Source organism: Phalangium opilio, unplaced genomic scaffold, assembly GCF_054372755.1.
Source record: "Phalangium opilio isolate 3A_F unplaced genomic scaffold, DU_Popi_V2 ptg000024l_1, whole genome shotgun sequence".
NCBI lineage: Eukaryota > Metazoa > Arthropoda > Arachnida > Opiliones > Phalangiidae > Phalangium > Phalangium opilio.
This window is the reverse complement of record NW_028324155.1, coordinates 110,274-129,904: the sequence shown is the minus strand read 5'-3', so window position 1 is coordinate 129,904 and position 19,631 is coordinate 110,274.

The window sequence follows — 19,631 nt, the reverse complement described above, 5'->3', positions numbered from 1 at the left end:
AATTCTTAATTCCCAGCAGTCCTTCCTTAATGAAAGTCATCCGCAATTTTTGGGTATTTTTTTTTATCCCTACAAGGCTACGCAACCTCTCATAATGGTAAAGAGAGAATTTTTTATTGCCCCCCTTTATAATCTACATGAGATCACGCGCTAACCAGTTGCCACCTGGAATTCCCCCGCAGGATTACTGGTCTGTGATAAAAGCGTCGTATTTCGATTGAGGAGTGACCGTGTGACAATCCAGAGAAATACCCATACCACCAAGACAACGATGATGATGCAGTCCAAATAACACGTGACGTTTAGCTCTAATTGAAAAGGATACATCGGTGTTTCGTAATTCGGGGTTATACTTCTATGATTTCTTTGTTTCAATTTAAATTCTATGGCGTAGTTTTAACAAGTTAAGCCTACAATAACTAGGTTGCAATCAGTGAATAAACGAATTAGCAAAATTATAGCATTCTCTCCATCCAAACATAAGTTTACAATATTTCGTCCATAAGTATGACACTTCCTATACTTCGTAATGCTAGAAACTTACTGAGAGCTAGTTTTGACTTCACTCGGTTAATTTTGCAATGCATCTTCCTATTTAGTCTGCATTAACCCTTTGACAGCGCCTCGCCAGGCGTCGCTTTACGAGAATCTATGATCTACGTCACTTCATGATAAGCTCTCAGTAACCAGTGACAAACTTATGGAACATATATTAAGAACTAATGATCCAAATCATAGACTTGATTCGGAACGTCAGAAATTATCCAAACGATAGCGCTTTCCATTATAATTCAAATTGGCACTAGTCAGATATGCAAAATGTCTTACAGCTATACTAGAATTGATCCTATGACGTAATATTATTCCACCAAAATTAAGCGCTTTCGTACTATTAGGGAGCTGTAGCTATAAAAGTATCCAGGGCCTTTCATTTATTGTTCGATTCTACAATGTAATGAATAAGAAACATGTAGGATAAATATTAATTTTGAAGATAGATGGGAAACCACCCAATAGTCGCCATTGCTCTCCTCGAGTAGCTAAACCAGTCTGGCCACTTTAATTGCCAGGGAAAATATAACTAAACTAAAAACTCTTCATTATACACAAACTAATTAAAATTTAAGTCCTTAATTAAAGGTTTGCAATTTCCAGTATAGGTTAAATTTCAACAAGTTCACCTGACCTAAAACTCGGACAGTGTAGCAGCCCCCTTTGACAGCTCGTAACTTTATTAAACTTTCCGAAACTATTTTCTTTTGTTTCTTGAAATTCGAAGCCATAAAAGAGCTTGTTTAAGAACTAAGGGTGATGATGGCGTTATACGAATCATCGATTAGTTTCAACTCCGAACACGACATCTATCTCTAAAATTATACTAATTAAAATTTCAAATTTCAAGTAATTATTTTTTTCACTTTTAAAATATATTTAAATCACCGTATTTAGCATTAAGCGAAAACAAAATTAGTTGCTAATAGTAATATAAAACGATCGATATATCGACTTTCAAATATTTAGAATGAATTTTGTAACAAATCAATATTTTCGAAATTGAAAAATACCCTCTTAATAATTATTATAAATTTCTAATTAACCTTACATAATTATTATTGATTAACTAACAAAATCTTGCGCAATTTGGTACTGAAAATTATATCCGTAAGAGGCTCTGGAGTTACAGTTAGAAGATGAGCGATTGACTTTCTCAAATATACTATAAAAATTCGAGACGCTATCTATATATAGGAAATTCAATTATAACTTTCTCAGACTTTTCTAATTTATAAACTTTATAGTCCTTTGAAAAATATTATTTCCGAAATAAGAGTCAATATTTCTTCAACTTACAAATACTTATATTATTTTTTTATAAATATATATATAAAATTCTATTAAATCGAAAATTGATTTAGAAATTTTTATATAAAATGTTTGCGATGTACCAGGGTTATATCCACGTTTTCATAGGGGAATAAAATTCAAACTGCATGCATATCAGAAGAAAAATTACGATAAGGAAGATGCAGTTGTGTTAAACTACATTAATAGACTGCATCATTACTAAATTAAATTATATTTGGTTTGTTTTGTTTTCTGAGGTACGAAGTTGCCATTTATAAATATTTAGTGTTTGTTAAATATATTAAACGCCTAGAAAGCATAACAAAGGCTAATCTCAAATGCAGAGTGTTTAGATCAACACCTTCTACAGTTTAGAGATGTTAGAAACACACCGGCAGCGAAGTTTGAGAATCAAAAATTTCTCGAGCCATTTTAAAACATTATTCAGTCTAGTTTCTTCAGCTTATAAATTTATATCAACCACTGTTAAATATTTAACTTTAAAATTTATATATATATATTTTAAATATTTGATAGAGAACGGAGCGAGAAAAGCCATAATTTAGAATCTAAGGGCTCAAGAGCCTGTAAGTTTGCTTCTCCCTGAACATAGTTGTGCGGCGGGTGAAATATTTCTACAGGCGCTCGTAGAAAAAGCATTAGCCCTTTTGCCCCTGAATATGGTCTTTGACTAAAGGCAATAATTCAATTTTAAAAACGAACTTATTATATAAAAATTATAAAATAATGTCGCAAACAATCTCTTTCATAAGATATTCTTTTCAAATTACAAGATAATAAAATCTTGGAATTACTACATTTGAATATCTCTTGAAATAACAGTGTAAAATTAATTTAATTTACAATATTTGTAATGAGCAGCGATTAATATTAAGAATTCATCGTGTTTGTCAAAAGAAAAGTGTTCTTTAACTGATTCCAACCGAAACGGCGCTCATTGCAGTACCGAATAAATTTTAAAACTTGCGTTAAAACAATTACGATAACCATGAAACTTTGCTAGAATTCAAAAAGTCGGTTGAGTTATTCATGAAAGGAAACTAGTCTTTCTCTATCGAATAATGAAGTTACAATCCAGTAAACAACTTTCAAATTTAATGAAGATTCAAACCTTGAAGATTCGGCAGAGAAAATCAGTTAACAGTATTTTTAAATATATAAATTACAATTTTTATGAAAGTTCGTACTCGCAAGTAACAAATTTTAAAGTCAATTATTCCGAAAAGACGACGGCCCCCGACAAAATTAGCGACAATTTGAATGTCTGGGGGTGCTATTCTCCCGTTAGTAGAAGAATGAGAAAATTTGCATTCAAATTGAGAAATTTCAAAGAAAAAAAAAAGAAAATTAGCATTTTCCGCGTACTTAAAAATTCCTTCTGTTTTATCTTAATTTAAATATAAACCTTAGCAAATTGGCTTCTGAATTGAAGAAACTGTATTCAAAATCGAACAACGGGATAAAGAAGTTTTATTTCTATTTTTTATTTTTCAACAAAGAAAAATATAAAATACTTTTTTATACCTCAACAAAGAAAAATATAAAATACTTTTTTATACCTCAACAAAGAAAAATATAAAATTCTTTTTTATACTGTTGAGTTGAGTTTGGACGATCCATAAGTTTATAAAATATATTCCATAAGTCTGACAGTGGTTATTGAGAGAGAGGTAATACTAGAGTGACGTAGGTATAAAATTATAGATTCGAATGAAGCGACGCCAAGTTTAAAATCGACTAAATAGAGAGGGTGTGTAGGCAATTCTCGTCTCGTTATTAATATAAGGATTTTCAAACTTATACAATTATAATCTTATGGCACGTACATCGGAATATGACTTGTATATCTAATTATTTAGATTTTTAGTCGGAACGTTTTTTTTATTACCGAAAGCTAATTTATTCATAGACGAGGCTCTAAGCAAATTCAGAAAAAATCCAATATTTTTGGAGAAAAACAATAAATGTAGAGGTAAGAAAAATATTTTAAACGTTGATGTATACTAAAAATTCTCAAATATTTAAATAAATCTTAAAAATTATTCATAATGGCAAGAGAAATTTAAAAAAAAATTCAAATTTACACGTAAATGTATTAAAGGGTAGATGAATGAATTCTTTGAAGTGATTATTTTTTATTTATATAGGGTGTGTTTAAAGAATGATCTGTGACGTCAGTAATTCAAGTTTAGTACAAGTTTGATTTGACGTCATAAAAGGCTATTTCAAAAAAAAAAAAAATAATGTACCCACATAATTCTACCATTATATAGTGTACACACACTATATGATCGATATACTAAGTATATTATTATAAGGCTAAAGTAGCCATAGAAACAATATAGTAGTAGTACGGTAGCATTTTGGATTCCATTACCAAATCAGCGTGATAGCCAAAAAGGGTCGGATTGAGGGTATAGTTAAGAGGAGGGAATATTCGAGTAGGGTTTCTTCCTCCTTTAAGGCTATACCATCAGAGTGTTTTCCTTTAGGATTAAAACAGATGAGAGAATGGAAGATGTGGGACGTGGATTAAAACAAGCCGCCGGCGAATAAAATCCATCCTTTTTAAGCCTCTCAAGTGAGGGTCAAGAGGTTATCAGAGAACGAGAGAGAGAGAGAAAGATATATAGAGACAGACACTAAACAAACAAGTTCACTTCCACACCCGTTCACTTCCTTCATTCCATCCACATCCCCGGAGCGAGTGACATTATTCAGAGCTAAAGATAAATTTCCTATCCTTTTTACAAATGATTATTTCATTTTTAAGCCAAAGCCTTTTGGCCATCAAATACTTCTTTATTTCTACACCTAATATCCTGGATTTTGAATGGGGGTAAAGGAAGGTTCCGTATCTAAGGTGATTACGTTGCAATTGAAAATAAATCATATTTATTCCCATTAACAAGTCTTTGGTTTGCTTTTGAAATCATAAGTGACAACTACAAATAAGTATGCAACGTAAATGCAAACATTTAACATGTTTAATGACTGTTTAGCAAGAAGTGATCTATTTCAATTAAGAGAAAATTAATTAAGAAGAAACCTAAGATGTACATGTACTTATAAAAATTATATTACTTATATATATGTGTTGTCGGGGCCAAGAGGTCAGATTAAAATAATTTATTAATTAACTCGGGCCCTAATTAAACACGTAATAAATTTCAAAGACCAAATATTTCAAGGGAACTTCAAATTTTTTGCTGGTGCTATTAATTTTGGTATTCCCAATTTGGAGTCGAAAATGTCTTATGACATTTTGCCGTCTTAGGCACTCTTTCCGAGTTATTATTTGAGTGTTTTAGGGATGACCCCTTAATTAAATTAGCCTTGTCTTCCAGTTTCTTAATTAAATTGAAAGGGCCATCCGTAAAATACTCTAATCATAACTTGAAAACAGTGACCAGAATGTCATCGAACATTTTCGACTCAAAATCGCCCTAAAAACACAGACCTAAATTTATGCCAGACTTATCAAAAACACCCTGTATATAAATTAATAATCTCCGTTTTCTTTCTTGCACTAGATATTTTTAATTCAACAGATATGACATCCGAAAAGAGTTCATAAACAACAAATAACGTATTCATACGAGATAACTCGTATAAAAAACAATATTATTAAGTCAGAACAAAATAGCTTAACTTTGGAGAGAATTTCTTTATATTTGTCGCGCTTGAGAAGCTGAATCAATATAACTAAAACCTCTATGTAAGCAACGCAATACTTTCGTATTGTTTTATGTCAGTGTCAGAGAAGATATTAAAGATGGAAGGACAGACTCGAAGATAGTGGGCGGATTGTCATTGTATCTGAACAAAATCGTTTATAAAAGGTCCTCAATACAGTGGGGACCGTGAATCGAGCATATTAAATTAGTAAATTGCATTCTTACGTTATAAGCTACAAGGAGATAACTATAGGAGGCATACAGAAACAATCCAGCAAACGTAATAAATTGGAAAAAGACAAATAAGTAACCGAGCAATATCAAATTTCTTAATAAATAATTAAAAATACTCGAAATGGTCCGGAATCGAATTTCACTTTGGCAAGGACAAAAATCCATAAAAACAACTTTCAATTTCATATTGAGTAAAACCAAGTAAAACAATATCTATCTTAACGTAATGATAAATCTTTTAAGAATGAAAGTACCATTTTTCAAGCGAGTTTTAAATTGAGTACATCCCTAGAAAATTATTTATCATATTCAATCCTTTCTAACAAAAAATTCGCCAACTTCCGGAGGAGATAAATTAAACTTAAATTTCATTTAGTTTTTGTTCACTGCGAACAAAACCTGAGCAAACATTTGACTTTGAACATTTTAATATCTCAACCCGAAAGTGAATCGACGGTGTAACACAATCAAACAAAGACCTTTCTGTCACTGTATGTACCTAAAAATGCCTTCAGTTTGTAATACCAATCTATGTTCTCCGAGTTTTGGGTATTGAACTACAAATAAATATACAAACAGCAGGATTGTATCTCAAGGTGAATAGTGAAACAACGCAGTGTTCCGTCACTACGAATTTCTCCATTCTGGAGGTATTAAAATCACTTTATCCCTGGCTCAACCGTTTGATCTTGAAGCTTTTACCCTAAAACAAAATCCAACTTTTTTTCTGTTTTCAGGAAGGAAATGGCCCCCTCTCGGTTGGTAGGCCTTTGAAGGGGCATTTGGAACCGGGGGTGGAGAAAAGTAGCCCTTAAAAAAGGAGTTTTTGAAGGTATCGAGCTGATGATAGCGCTACCGTCAGCATTATTTGGTTTGGTCATGGAAATGCCTTTTGAATTCCTATCGAAAATTCCGGCTTCTGGCTTCCGAAAGCGATTTCTGAAGAGAAATGGGACGGGGGGGGGGTAAGGTAAACGCCCACCCTTCTTTCTTATACTCATTTTAGTCGCTTTACCTCACATCTTTTTAGTTCGAGAAAGCGGTAAGACATTTTAAAGAAGTACTCTCTTACCTTTAGAATAGAACATAGTCAATAATGCCAGTGAAATAAGAGAATATTGAAAATTGATGTAATCTCATAGAAAAATATACAAGGCAAGGTGTTCCTCAAAGGTCTGTGAAGAATTATGAGAGGGAGGTGTTCTTTGAACTATTTCGAGTTGAAAATGTTCAAGATATTTTTCCCTGATTGACACCGTATTCAAGTTTTAATTGGAGTGTTTTACGGATGACCCCTTAAACTTAATTAAGAAACTGAAAGACAATGAGTTTTAAGGATGATCCCTTAAGCCCAAAGAACAAACACCCACCCCTAACTTCTTCCAGATCTTTAGAGTTAAGTTCAATTTAATTTAATTCAATTCAGATTATGTAAACTAAATTCAGAGAAACTGAGCTGAAAGTTTTATTTCGAAATAGGCGTAGCTATCGGAGTTTTTAAGTTGGCAACCAAAGTAATTTCAGGTTTTAGTAAAATGAAACTCATTAGCTATGAAAGGGTTCGAACAAGATATTAAAGCATTTGATGAAATTAATCTGCTTACATAAAAAAGTATATAATATTTACGGAAACAACGCTACCACAAATTTCTGAGAAATTCGTCGTAAAATTAATGAGGTTTTATAAAATTATATGGAATTTGGGATATTTTTGAAAACACTATCTATATATCTTGATTATATTCCCACAATCAAGTATAAAGGAGGGAAAAATGAAGAAAGGGAGCTTAAAACAGGCCGCTAAAAGAGTTCTTATTAAGAAGTTCTAATTGAGTTCAAAGGAGGTTTTAAAGGATATATTTCCTCCAAAGTTGTCCTTATTTCTATCCAATGAACTTTGACGAGAGCCCTCAAAGAATCCCAGTTAAACAGAAATCTGTCGCTAATAGAGTGGCAAGGCTTTTCCATTTTTCTTTATATCGTCCCGCGTTGGAGCGCGACGACCTCGACAAATTTTAAAGACTCTTGGGTTTCTAAGAATTAAACCTATATCAAAGGAAAAGAGGTTCGCATTGCTTTCGTAAGAAAGTTAACAAAGCTAAAGGAGGCCTAATCCAATATTAAATTCGCTATCAGTCCAACCAGGAATGTATATAGTTAATTGGAATCATTGTACTACCATATCGGTAACTTCAATTTCTACGCGGGTTTTGTGGGCTGGGCTTGAGAACTATCCGTCACGCATGACGTTTTTCTAACGTAATGTCATCGGTTTGTAGCGACACAAGGTGAGGCACGCGCAAGGTGCAACTAGACAGATTAATCGTGAGGTAAAGTTCGTCATACATACATGATCAGTCTAGTTCTTCCCATAAAATCCGCAAAAATACTTTGGCTACACAATGATTCCAATTAACTGTATGCATTTCTGGTCCATCTGAACTAAAAGTTACATTCAGTATACTTTAAATAGGCTCAAATTAATTCCAAGGAAGTTTTCTACAAAACATCAACTTCTAAGAATTTTCAACCGCAAGAGATTTGTAAGATTTCAGTGTTTCAAGTAAGAGACATCTATTTTTAATGACAGTTTTAAAAATGTAATATTATCCGAAGTTTCAAATTTTCACCTTATTCTTGATAATTCTACTTCACAGGGGGTTTTTTGAAAACAGTTTCATTTTCGAATGAGGCTCACAGACTTTAGGACTGTTCACGAGCCGAGCTGAGCGAGCTTTTTAAAAGCTCGGCTCGGCTCGTAATTTTGCTCTTATGGCTTCCCAATATTATGAATGGAAAAATAGTGACACTAAAAAATTTTATTCCTGGAATTTTTTAAAACCGAACGCGAACCACAAAAAAACCGAGTAAAACGTAAGGCTTCTAGGTTAAGCTTACTACAGATACGGTTCGAAAAAATTGCCTTAGGCTCAGCGCGACATCTGGTGACGTTTTTCACAAGAGAAAACGCATACCCTAGGCTTAAAGGGAAGAGGAATGGAGTCGAAACCGCCATACCTATAACGTAGCCTCAGCACCCCAATCTACGGCAACGATGTCCTCCCAGCATGGTCGGTGTTTCACTTTGGTCCGAGGGTCGTACTGTACGGAAAAGTCGAGTGTGCCCCCCGTGTCTTAAAAAGGGAACTATTTCTCATACAAATACTAAGGCACTACGTAGCAGCACTCAACAATCGCCTAAGGAAGGTTAGGGGCGTGCGCATGGTACACTGGGAGACTTTCATTAACACGGGTCACCCATCATCATTACCGCTCCATTTTCTCTGTGCCCTACGCAACAATTCAAAACTCTCTTATGTGTAGTAAGCTTAAGTATAGCTTCACAAAGATATGGCCACAAAGGATTTAACCGTATACGTGCACGTCTTAATGGCGTCAAAATGTTCAAAGACGTTTCGTGAAATAAAAGGCGAACAGCATCATTAGTAAATAAATTTCAAGTGACTTTGAAAGGCTTCTAAACACCCAAATTTCTTGGAAAATATGAGTTGAATAGATTCATTCGCCTTTTCTTGATTTAATTTAATCGTCGCGTTTAGCAATTAATAAACAAAGATGGCAACGATCATCTTTAGGAATGCGCTTTCAAATAAAGGAAACCGTAATAATTAAATGAATATTTCTTGGATCAACAACCGAACTAAATATAAGATGAAACCCACTCAAAACGCGCTTAAAAGTAAACTGCGGGAAGTTGAATTGAAAACGACAGCCCCGGATATTGCAGTCTTAACTTCAGGACAGAGTAGTTGAAACCGAGAATTGAAGGAGGAAAGCCTCCTTTTCCTGACGAATTTCAATTCTACTAGAAAATATAACCGCCTCACTTTTCTAAATTTCAAGCTGTTTATTTTTCTGCTATTTTTTCCTTTAACTATACGTTTAAACTGTCTATAACTCTGTTACATTTGGAGCTACGATGTGATATTTTAAACCGTGACTTGTCATTCACTCAAAAGCAAAATCTGATACAAAATAAACTAGTATTTTCTTAGACTATACTGTATGATACTAAAAATTGATATCTACCACTAACTTTATACGTCTAAAGGTGATCTATAGAGAATTAGTCTGCCACCCTGTTGCCTATGCCTATAATCCTGCTCAAACCAACGTGGTTTAAACTTATACGAGACCCAACTACCGCGTAAGCCTTCCATTTAGTGTACTCTTAGTATGACACCTTTTGTTTCCGTAATTATCTCGCCCAAAATATCTATACAAGACATCATGCTTAGAAAACCATGGCAAGAAACTTCGTTCGTCTTTTGGTCTGTTTTTATTTTGAAACGGAAAAAACATCGGTAGTGTACGAGGTGGAAAGTACCTCGTGATTCGAGTAAAAAACATAGGTTGGAGATAGCGGGGGAAAGAGACACCCTAAACTAAAAAATGCCCCCCCCCCAGAGAGTCAGACCACCCCATACATACTTCTTTCCTTTTGGCCGAAAAAGAGATAAGTCATACATAAATAACCTAGTAGTATAGTATAGTATATACATTTTGATAATTCTTCAATAATATATCAAAATTTTCAAAAGTCAATGTTTTTGGCTCCTTTTTAACAACAACCAAGCCTCAGGTTTGACATTTAATTCTAGTATACTTTAATCCAAAGTAAGACACATAAATAAAGAACTAAACTCGATGGAGTAAAGTCAATAAAATTTCCGTTTCATCTCAAAATCAAGCATCGGAGACTATACGCTCTCATGGGATTAAGAATGTTTGATTTTACAACTTTATCAAGATTTAAAACTAAGCACACTATTATCTTCGTTAGTATAAGTTATTTTAGACTTCAAAGTATAGATTTGGGTCAAGATGTCTCGTCTTTATATTACTACCGCCTACTATAATTTTCAAGAGAGAGCCAATTAGTTATATTTATCAGTTGAGATGCAAAGATTTTGAATGAAAAATGGTTAATGTAAGCCAAGTCAAATGATAGTCTCTTACCGGCAGATACGTAAAAAAAGCTAGTGGTTATTTAAACCAATATATTTTAATAAGAAATAGAAAGAGGAAAAGAATGTATATTTAAAATATTAATATTAATATTAATATTAATATTAATAAAAATAATCTCATATTAATATTAATAAAAATAATCTCATATTGATATTAGCAAAATCATCAGTCGTTTGAACATTAGCAATAACGTTTACGCAGGCACAACAACAACAGGTTACAACAAGTTGTGTTTAGCCATATGCATAGAAAGATCAGTAACCTTTGTAGTCAGCTACCATTCATTAGCTCATAAAGAACTCTAGTATATAAGGAACACCACAAATCCGCGAGAAATAATTCCGAAGAGGTATAACTTCAGCTCCATGTCCGAAAATATTGTTAGAACCAACTACACGAGGAAACCAACGCAAGAACCAGTAGAGTATAACGAAGAGCAACCTTATTTTCTAAGGGAAGAGTTAATCATTCTAAGGTTGGATTCAAGTATAGCTTATTGGGTGACCAGATATGTCATCCATTTACTCCACGCGTCTTCTCAGAACGAAGAAGAGACGTAAAAAACTCTCGCTAGGCGGCTCTGTCCTCGAAAACTATTCATCATCGTTTGCGTCAATTCCGTTACGCTGGACGCCACCATTTAGGGCCAGTCGTGTCCCATACGTGAACCGAACTTCTCCAAAAAATACTGTACCGCTACATTCCCTTTACAACTATGACTATAGGGACCATTCGGTTAGTTAGAGTGACAATAAACTAATATATGGTGTTGGTTACAACTCAAGTTTGTACCAAGCTGAAACGCAAACAAAAGGGTCAAGTATCAGTGACCATCTATATGTTCGAGATGGTCATTTCCCACGCCAAGAGAAAAAGCCGTGTTATAGTGGGAAGAACAAAATCGCGGACATAATTGGCCAGAGCGTCTCTCTCCATCAATTACTTCTTATATTCTTTTTTTCTCTTGGACATACGCGTCAACGCGGTTGTTTTTATCCGAGTAACATAATAAAGGCTATAAGAACATAACGTATACGGCTGGTATCACGAGCTGTTTTGCAAATACGAGTCTATGGAAATAGTAAAACTTGCTGTAATAGCAGAATGTTCTTATTTATACAGTGTGGAATAGATCAAGCTAATAACGATAATAAAACAAACTTGTTTCGCCTGAATATCGCAATACCGCTGACTGAATAAATCTGAATTCAAAACTCTAGATCTAAGAACTAAGAGTACAAGGAAGACGCCTTAGATTACACAGGTTGTTATCCATCCCCATTTAATTTGACCACGTGTAATTACAGACAATCGACCTTTTCCCCTACAAATTACTAATTTTCCTTCAAATTTTACAACCTAATTGCTTTGATACTTCTTTGATTCTTGCTCAATTTTTTTTATCGAAAATGGATTCCTATCACGACATTGCGGCCATGGCCAAGACGATATTTCCGTAAAAATGCGTGATAGCGTTAGGCCTAATGCCATTACGTCATAGCTGCCATTATTTACACCCGGACAATGACTCTTAAGAAAAGATGAAAAAAAAAACCGAAGACATTCAACGCAGACTTCAGCGTAACTTTTTCCTTTTTAGCTTGAAAATAGTGGGAAATCGCGAGGTCCAGAAAAATAGTAAACATTTATGATTTATTGGCTAACGGTTGCGCGTGGCATATTCTATCCCCTTTCACCCGGAACGCTGGCAAAGAGTCGAGATGATCCCCCTAAAGGCCTCGGAGGAAGAGCTTAAAGATACAAAATAGGGAAGAGATTTCTTATATTCCGTTCTATTCCACCGACCATCCTAGAAAAAAATGGAACCGATGAAAAAAATATCAAAAGGGCACGTCTCTGTAGGACCATTTTTTGGTTCCTCCAACGTTTCGCGTAGGATTCGAGGAGCCATATGAAAAATATAACGATATATACGTATCAACACATAGGAAAGAAAGATGATACATTTTAACATATTATATGAAGAACACATATAAGATCCGAGAACCTTCAACGATAGATTGGGTTATAGCGAAGTGGTATCGGATTTTTCCCCTCAATATTCCGGTCAATCGTGAATCAACGCAATGGACAAGCATGTAACGACCAATACAGCTCGTAGAAATCTAAGATGAGTACTAGTACGTTCTCAGGTTTTAAATAGTTAGTTAAGCGCTAATAGAGTAATGATGAGGAACTATTTATCGCGTACGTGATTCGGTTTAGTAACCTTGCTATAATAAATGTTCTGATGTTACGAAGAATCATGTTACAATGACCTAGCTTTGTGGTACATTTCTCTTGAAAACAAGTATTATATACTTCTAGTATTAGGTAATGAAGGGTGTATTCTGATGATTGAAGTTGTAATTTATATATTTTGAAACACAAAGTTACTTAAGAAAATTACTTCTATATCTTCTTTAAATTTATCGAAAAACATCAAAAAATTCGGATAAAGCTACGCAGCAAGCAGTGGCTCTAAAATAGAACTTCATTGTGTGTGTGTTTGTGTTTTCAAGCCTTCAATAATGGAATTCCGATATAGTACGCGTGACTTAACATTGAAAATTCACTTGGTGGGTGAAAAATAAAGCTTCAAACTATAGTAGGCCGTAACAAGTACCAAGTAACTTGAGGAGTATAGGAAAAGCACCAAAATAAAAGGAGCTTGGTTAGAAGCCATAAATATACGCTTGAAATATTCTTCGAATACCATTAAAAGGCTCCCGCTTCAACTCGTTCGCGATAAAATGGCTTTTTCTTGGGTGCTAGCCGAGATCAAATGGGATCTAGCCAGGGAATAACATGCCCTCAATGCGAAATTTCCTTCCCTCAAACTATGCTTGATTAGGAAAAGCTTCGAGAGGAGCGAGTTAGTGAAACTAAGATTAGTCTTAAAACAAAAGAAAATTCCGTTATTTTCATTCGGCTAAGCCGGAACTTTGAAGGAATACTTAAAAACAACCAAAATATATTAAAAAGTTCTTTAGATTATCAATCCTTTGAAAAATATCACATTTTTCAAAGTTTAACAGAGCGATTGCTGTACAAAATATCTCACGGGTCTTCTACTAAACGTGATGAAAGTCTTAATGAAATTATGGTTTCTTGGAATGGAAATACTCGATTCCGTGTTTCAGTATCTCTTTAAACAGCATCACCTGAAACTGACTAAAACCAAAACAATCGAAATGCTTCAATGTAAATTGAATTACCAGGGAAACTGAATAAGAATTGTTTTAGACAAACTCTTACAAAACACCTACGCACAAAGACTTTAACGAATTAATTGAAATGACCATGGCAAATAATGGTACAGTCTGGATGCGTTTCTCTGGCAGTTAATGATTGAACAACTTTAATTGGTAATGAGTGCGTTTAATTAAGTTATTACCCAAATAATAAAAGTAAACTCAATATATTTTCTAAGATTTTTACAATCCATTACTGAATGTACTAGTTAAATAATTATACCACAATTTATGGTAACACCTCCTGCCTACGCATATTGTATCATCCATATTGGTCAAGGACACAAAAGGCAAGTAACAAAAAGTTATTTTGATAAATTTATACTAGAAAGTACAAGTGTTTCATGTGGAGTTGCTAGTGTGGCCCAAGAACGACCAGAAATTCGATTATTGGAGGTAAAAAGAGGGCCGATTTGGCCGGCAGATTTTTAGAAATAATTGAATAAGTTTGTGTGTCGGACGTTCCCAAAGCCTAATTAGGGAAAGTGAGTATAAAAAACTTAGCAAGCGTTACGTGGTATCACCAAGGCACGGTTTGCTAACGTAATACTTTCAGGTAGGAGACCCATACTTGGCCAACTCAATTTGTAAAAAGCTCGGGCCCTTCAGTGCTTCACCCAATTTGTATTAGTGGCTGCGCAGTTTGGTGAGAAGATTTTATTTATTCTATAATTATAAGACCTTGCTTCCCACTCCTGGAGTGAAGCGCTTGAAAGAAATTAATTACAACAAGCAAATTAATAGGTTTTTGGGGCTGAAGCCTTGGGATGGCAAAAACGCCTCTAGGGCAACGGTGTTTAACTATTTCAAAGTTAAGGCAAAAATCGCTGTCAAAAGGGTATAACGTAGGCTTTGAGCTCGAGGGGTAATTAACGTGAAAAACTGGAAAAAGGCCAGTCAAGCGAAGATACGTTTAAATACACTAACACAAAGAATTCATTTACGTTACTAAGAATATTGGAACGTAGCTCCTCGAAAATTGCCCTCTCATTGATAAAATGTGGAGAGCGTATTTTGTTATTTCAATTCGTGAAAATTACTTGTTTATTTTATATTATCACAAAGATGAGCATCTAGAACGTCACGAAGTATGCGAGGAAAGGTTCTAAATATTCTTAATAGTACAAATGAATTCTAGTTCGCGCATATGGGAAAAATGAGCGATGATGACTCTTCAGACATCTTAATTAGACAAAGTGAGCTTCAATCGCGCTCCCCAAATACTACTTTCATTTTAACATTGCGCGTTCATCCGCCTCTACTCTCTAATTTCATAAATGCACTAAAACCAAAAAGTTTAATTCTTGATAGCTTTCTTTCTGTTTCAAGAAAACCAGAAAAAGATAGGTTCACCTCTTTTGAAAAGATGAGTACACAGCTGAAGTAGGCGAGGTTTCAAAGTGGTTGTTTACAAGGATTTTATCCAAGGCTATCATAACACTTCTTTAGCTTAAATGAGATGAACGACAATAAGTTTAGCTCAAAGAGTCTGATTCCACTGGAGTTTCTGTCTCTGAGACCTTTTCCAAATTAAAATTGAGGGAGAGTGGAAATTAATTCATAATTCCCAAATGAAAAATTTTATTTCTACTTCTAAAGAAGAATAATTAAAAGACCTTTAATTTTTCTTTTTTCCTTTAACAGCAACTCGTTTAAAAATTAAAAAAAGAAACTTTAAATTAAATTAATGGCTTAAGAGATTAACGTATATTTTTGGTTTCTTGCTAATGACACAGCCATTTCGTAATCCCGAAGACGCTGGTTGATGTCAGGTACTCATTTCGCCAACGCTAAGCCTCAAATAATTCCAAATAAAGAAAGAATATAAGTTCTTGGTCTGAATATTGCAGTTTGACCTTGGCCTTAGGAAATGTATGCAAACTCCAGTAATATCGCCTTACTACCCCTGAAACTATGCTCAAATTGACAGCGAACGAGCTATAGTGTATTCTCAGCTAATGAGCTTGATGCAAATCATAAGCCTAGTGGGCACTAGGGTTTTCCCTAACCTTTAATAGATCAAACAAAACCCAAGTTATAAGATTCCAAGAATAGATAAATAAAAATATTTCATGTAACGTCACCGTATGTTCAGAACAATGATAATGAAATTTGAAGATAATTACCAATTACCAAGAGTAAAGCGTCCTAATTGAAAATATTGTGGAAAGACGCCTTTCGAGCTGTGTTTATTTCCATAACTACAAAGGCGCTAATCTTTATAGATAGAGTTTCCCGACGTTCTTACGTCATGATGCGAAGTAACGTTTTACAAACTTTGTGTAAAGTTTATAAACAGTTTCCCGCCTAAACGGATAAACTCCCGTATTTTACGATGGCATTTTAGGACTGAATTTAAAATTAAGCCTAACACAGCCGCTTCCTGCTAAATATAATTTATAAACACATTCAACGCTAATCGGAAATAAGATTTTCGTCAAAGATTCGAACGCAACCGCCTGGAAGAGGAACTTTGCGAGAAGTTGAAATATTATTGGAGAAATGAGTCTTGTCATATACGTTCGTTTAACGGGAGTAAAAAGGAAGCAAATTGGAGAAACAGTTTGGTAAGGATCGCTCACCTTTGTCCGTGACGTACACGGTCTCGACTCTTTTAAAAGGGACTAGAGCGAGAAAAGCAAGGAACGAAGTGATTTGAACCGTTTCGTATCAGGTTACGGAAAACCTTTTATGATTTACAACAATATTTTCTTTAGAACGTTTTCAATTAAAGCTCGACAATCCCAACTTCAATAATGGAGGTTGACTTAATTAAACCTTCGGGGAATGGAAGTTGCGAGGTTCTTGGCTTGTACACTGTGTTCCTAACCTTTGCTCGATTGGAAGCTAATCTCTAAATCAATCCGACTAGCGAGCGCCTCTTAGAACCGATTGATCCAATCCGAGAGGGATCGATTCTTTCACTTTCGCTTTTCTAGTCATCCATAACCCCGATGGTAAAGCTCTTGACTTTTCCGGGGCTCCCATCTCTCAAGCTTTAACTCCAACGTACACACAAAATTAACCTCCAAAAAAGGGAAATGAAAAAAAAAAGTTCAATTCTTTTTCTGGAATACACGGGTCACTATGTTAACAAAGGCTTAGCGTTGGGATTTTCATTAAAAACCATATAACGAAAACTCCGCCACCGTTGTTGTAGGAATTGCTTAAGAGCTAATGGGAAATGGGGGATTTCTTAATATAATTTTTCTTTTCTTTTTTTCAAAATGTTCGCCCCCCCCCTTTTTTTGATATTAAGAATCGAAGGATTAACTCTAGTAATTCCTAGTGCGTTTATTAAAGAATAGCAGAGGCAAAGTCGTCGTACCATTAAGGAATTTCAAATGCAAGATTACCGTCTACGATTTTGGTTATTTTTCAGTTTACCAGGAAAAGATAAAGTACTTTTAATCTACCTTTAATGCAGGGTGGTTTTAAGTAATTCTCAGAATTTGTCTTCTCTAAGCGAAACTGACAGGTACCAAATGAGGGTTCGTGGACTTATTTTTCACACGACTTGGCACCATAAAAATTCTGGCTTGCCTCCACGTGGTATGGCTTATCCTTACATGATTTTTTTATATATATACATATGTGAGCTTAAGTCCTTAATATATGTTTAATTAGTTCGAATTTTTCGTGGGTTAAAGAGGTACATTAGACAATAGTGAAGTTAATTCCCGGGTTGTTCTCGAACAAGATCTGAGCAGAGAGAAAAATAGCAAGAGGAATGAATGAATGATTATATCAATGGTATATCTTCTCTAGTAGTAGTGGTCAGTTGACGGTCCAACCTTTTGTCTGGATCATCAAGTTGAGTTGTTGAAGTTGGGAACGAAACCAGTTCTCCATACTCAAATTGTAAGAAGTGCCACATTTATGGAACGTAAAATCATATCTATACTAGTTTTTAAACAAACCTAATAATATCGGCGATGTCACATTGAAACTAGAGAAGTCTATAACAAACCTCTACATTTCATCTAATGAGATGCAAATATTTGGTTTCGAGATTGCATTAGGGAATTTATATCGAGAAAGCAATGCTCATATACAGGGTGTTTCTGATAACAGTGGCCCAGACGAAAAAAATGTCGTATAACATTTTCGACTCAAATTCGCCCAAAGAACATCCCCCTTAATTTATGCCAAAGACTTATCAGAAAGACCCTGTATATAGTTGAAGAGTAACCATATTTTAAGCATTAAATTGGAAATATCAGTAATTCTATTTTAAGTTTGTAACTTGATTATAAGAAAAATAAATATAGTTTCATATAACAAATTCAGTCGGTATATTCTTCGCTCCAGCATTTGTTTTAGAACTTACAAATTTAATAAGAATCAATTAAGACTTTTGAATTTGTACAAACACAAAGCAATTACTTGGATATACCATGCCAAAGTATTCTAATTCTATTTAGTCTCTAAATTTCGACACTATAGTTAATTGTGTTTGAAATTCACAAGCTTATTAAAACTTTTAATTTCCTTTCAGTCCAGATCAAATTTAGAAACGTTGTATTTTCATAATTAATTAATTACCTTATCGTCTAAAGGGATTAATTAAAACTAGTAATATTTGTTCGCAGTCGAGGTTCATTTTTCCAAGAAAACGTGTCAGGTGGCTTAGATATAGAGTATATATTGTTAATTTGGGGATGGGGGGTTAGAATACCACACGTATATCCTAATTAACTACTGGGGTTCATTATACTAAGGGTTGTAAAAGTTCATTTACCAATAAAAAAGGGGTAGAAGAAAATATGAGCCTAGTGATACTAAACATACAGTATTCGTGAACTACTTTCTTCTTTTTGGAAATTATAATAACGTATCCTTCCACGTAAATGCATGTTTAAAAGCAAACTGGTGTTCCTTCAGAGTATAAGGAAGTAATTGCCTTACGCTGGCCTTTTTAGTGTTAAAATAATTCTTTGGAAATCTCAAAGGAGACCATGAGTCTTCCCCTGGCCAAAAAATCGGCCTTTATGAGTCCTAGATTGCACTGGGTAATTAAGTCAAGCTAAAGTTTTATTAGCAGCTAGCCTGATGACGCCATTATTGAACGGTTGACTAGTTTATGAAGGAGGCCAAGTGGGTGGCTCGTTAAAACGAGGTGACGTCACCTTCGTGGTTTGTAGGCATAACCTCTTCTGATGACAGTACACTAAGACCAGCTTTCCCGCTCAACAAAGCTATATCCGAATATAGGAGCTCGTTAACAAGATAAGAGAGCCTTACTTGACAAGAAAGCGTGGGCGAATTGCAAATTATTCCAGGAAAATAGTTACACTTTACCCTATTCCTTCATGAAGAAATCACAGTCTTTGTACTTAGTATGATACTCCCGGTTCATTAGCCTTTTTTATAGGTTGTTATAGATTCCTATAGGGTCTAAACAAAAGTAAACGAATTATCGAAATTAGATAGTTTTCCAACTTTTTCAACAAACGGGTCAGTCACCGTCCAAGGACTAGCAGAGGAGCAAATCACACGAAAGAATGATTATGTAATGTTATGAAAGCTTCGATAGTGTTATCAGTTATACAATTAATAGTGTGCGCAGTAATCTAATTACTTTAGTCTGTAAATAAATTATTTTAGA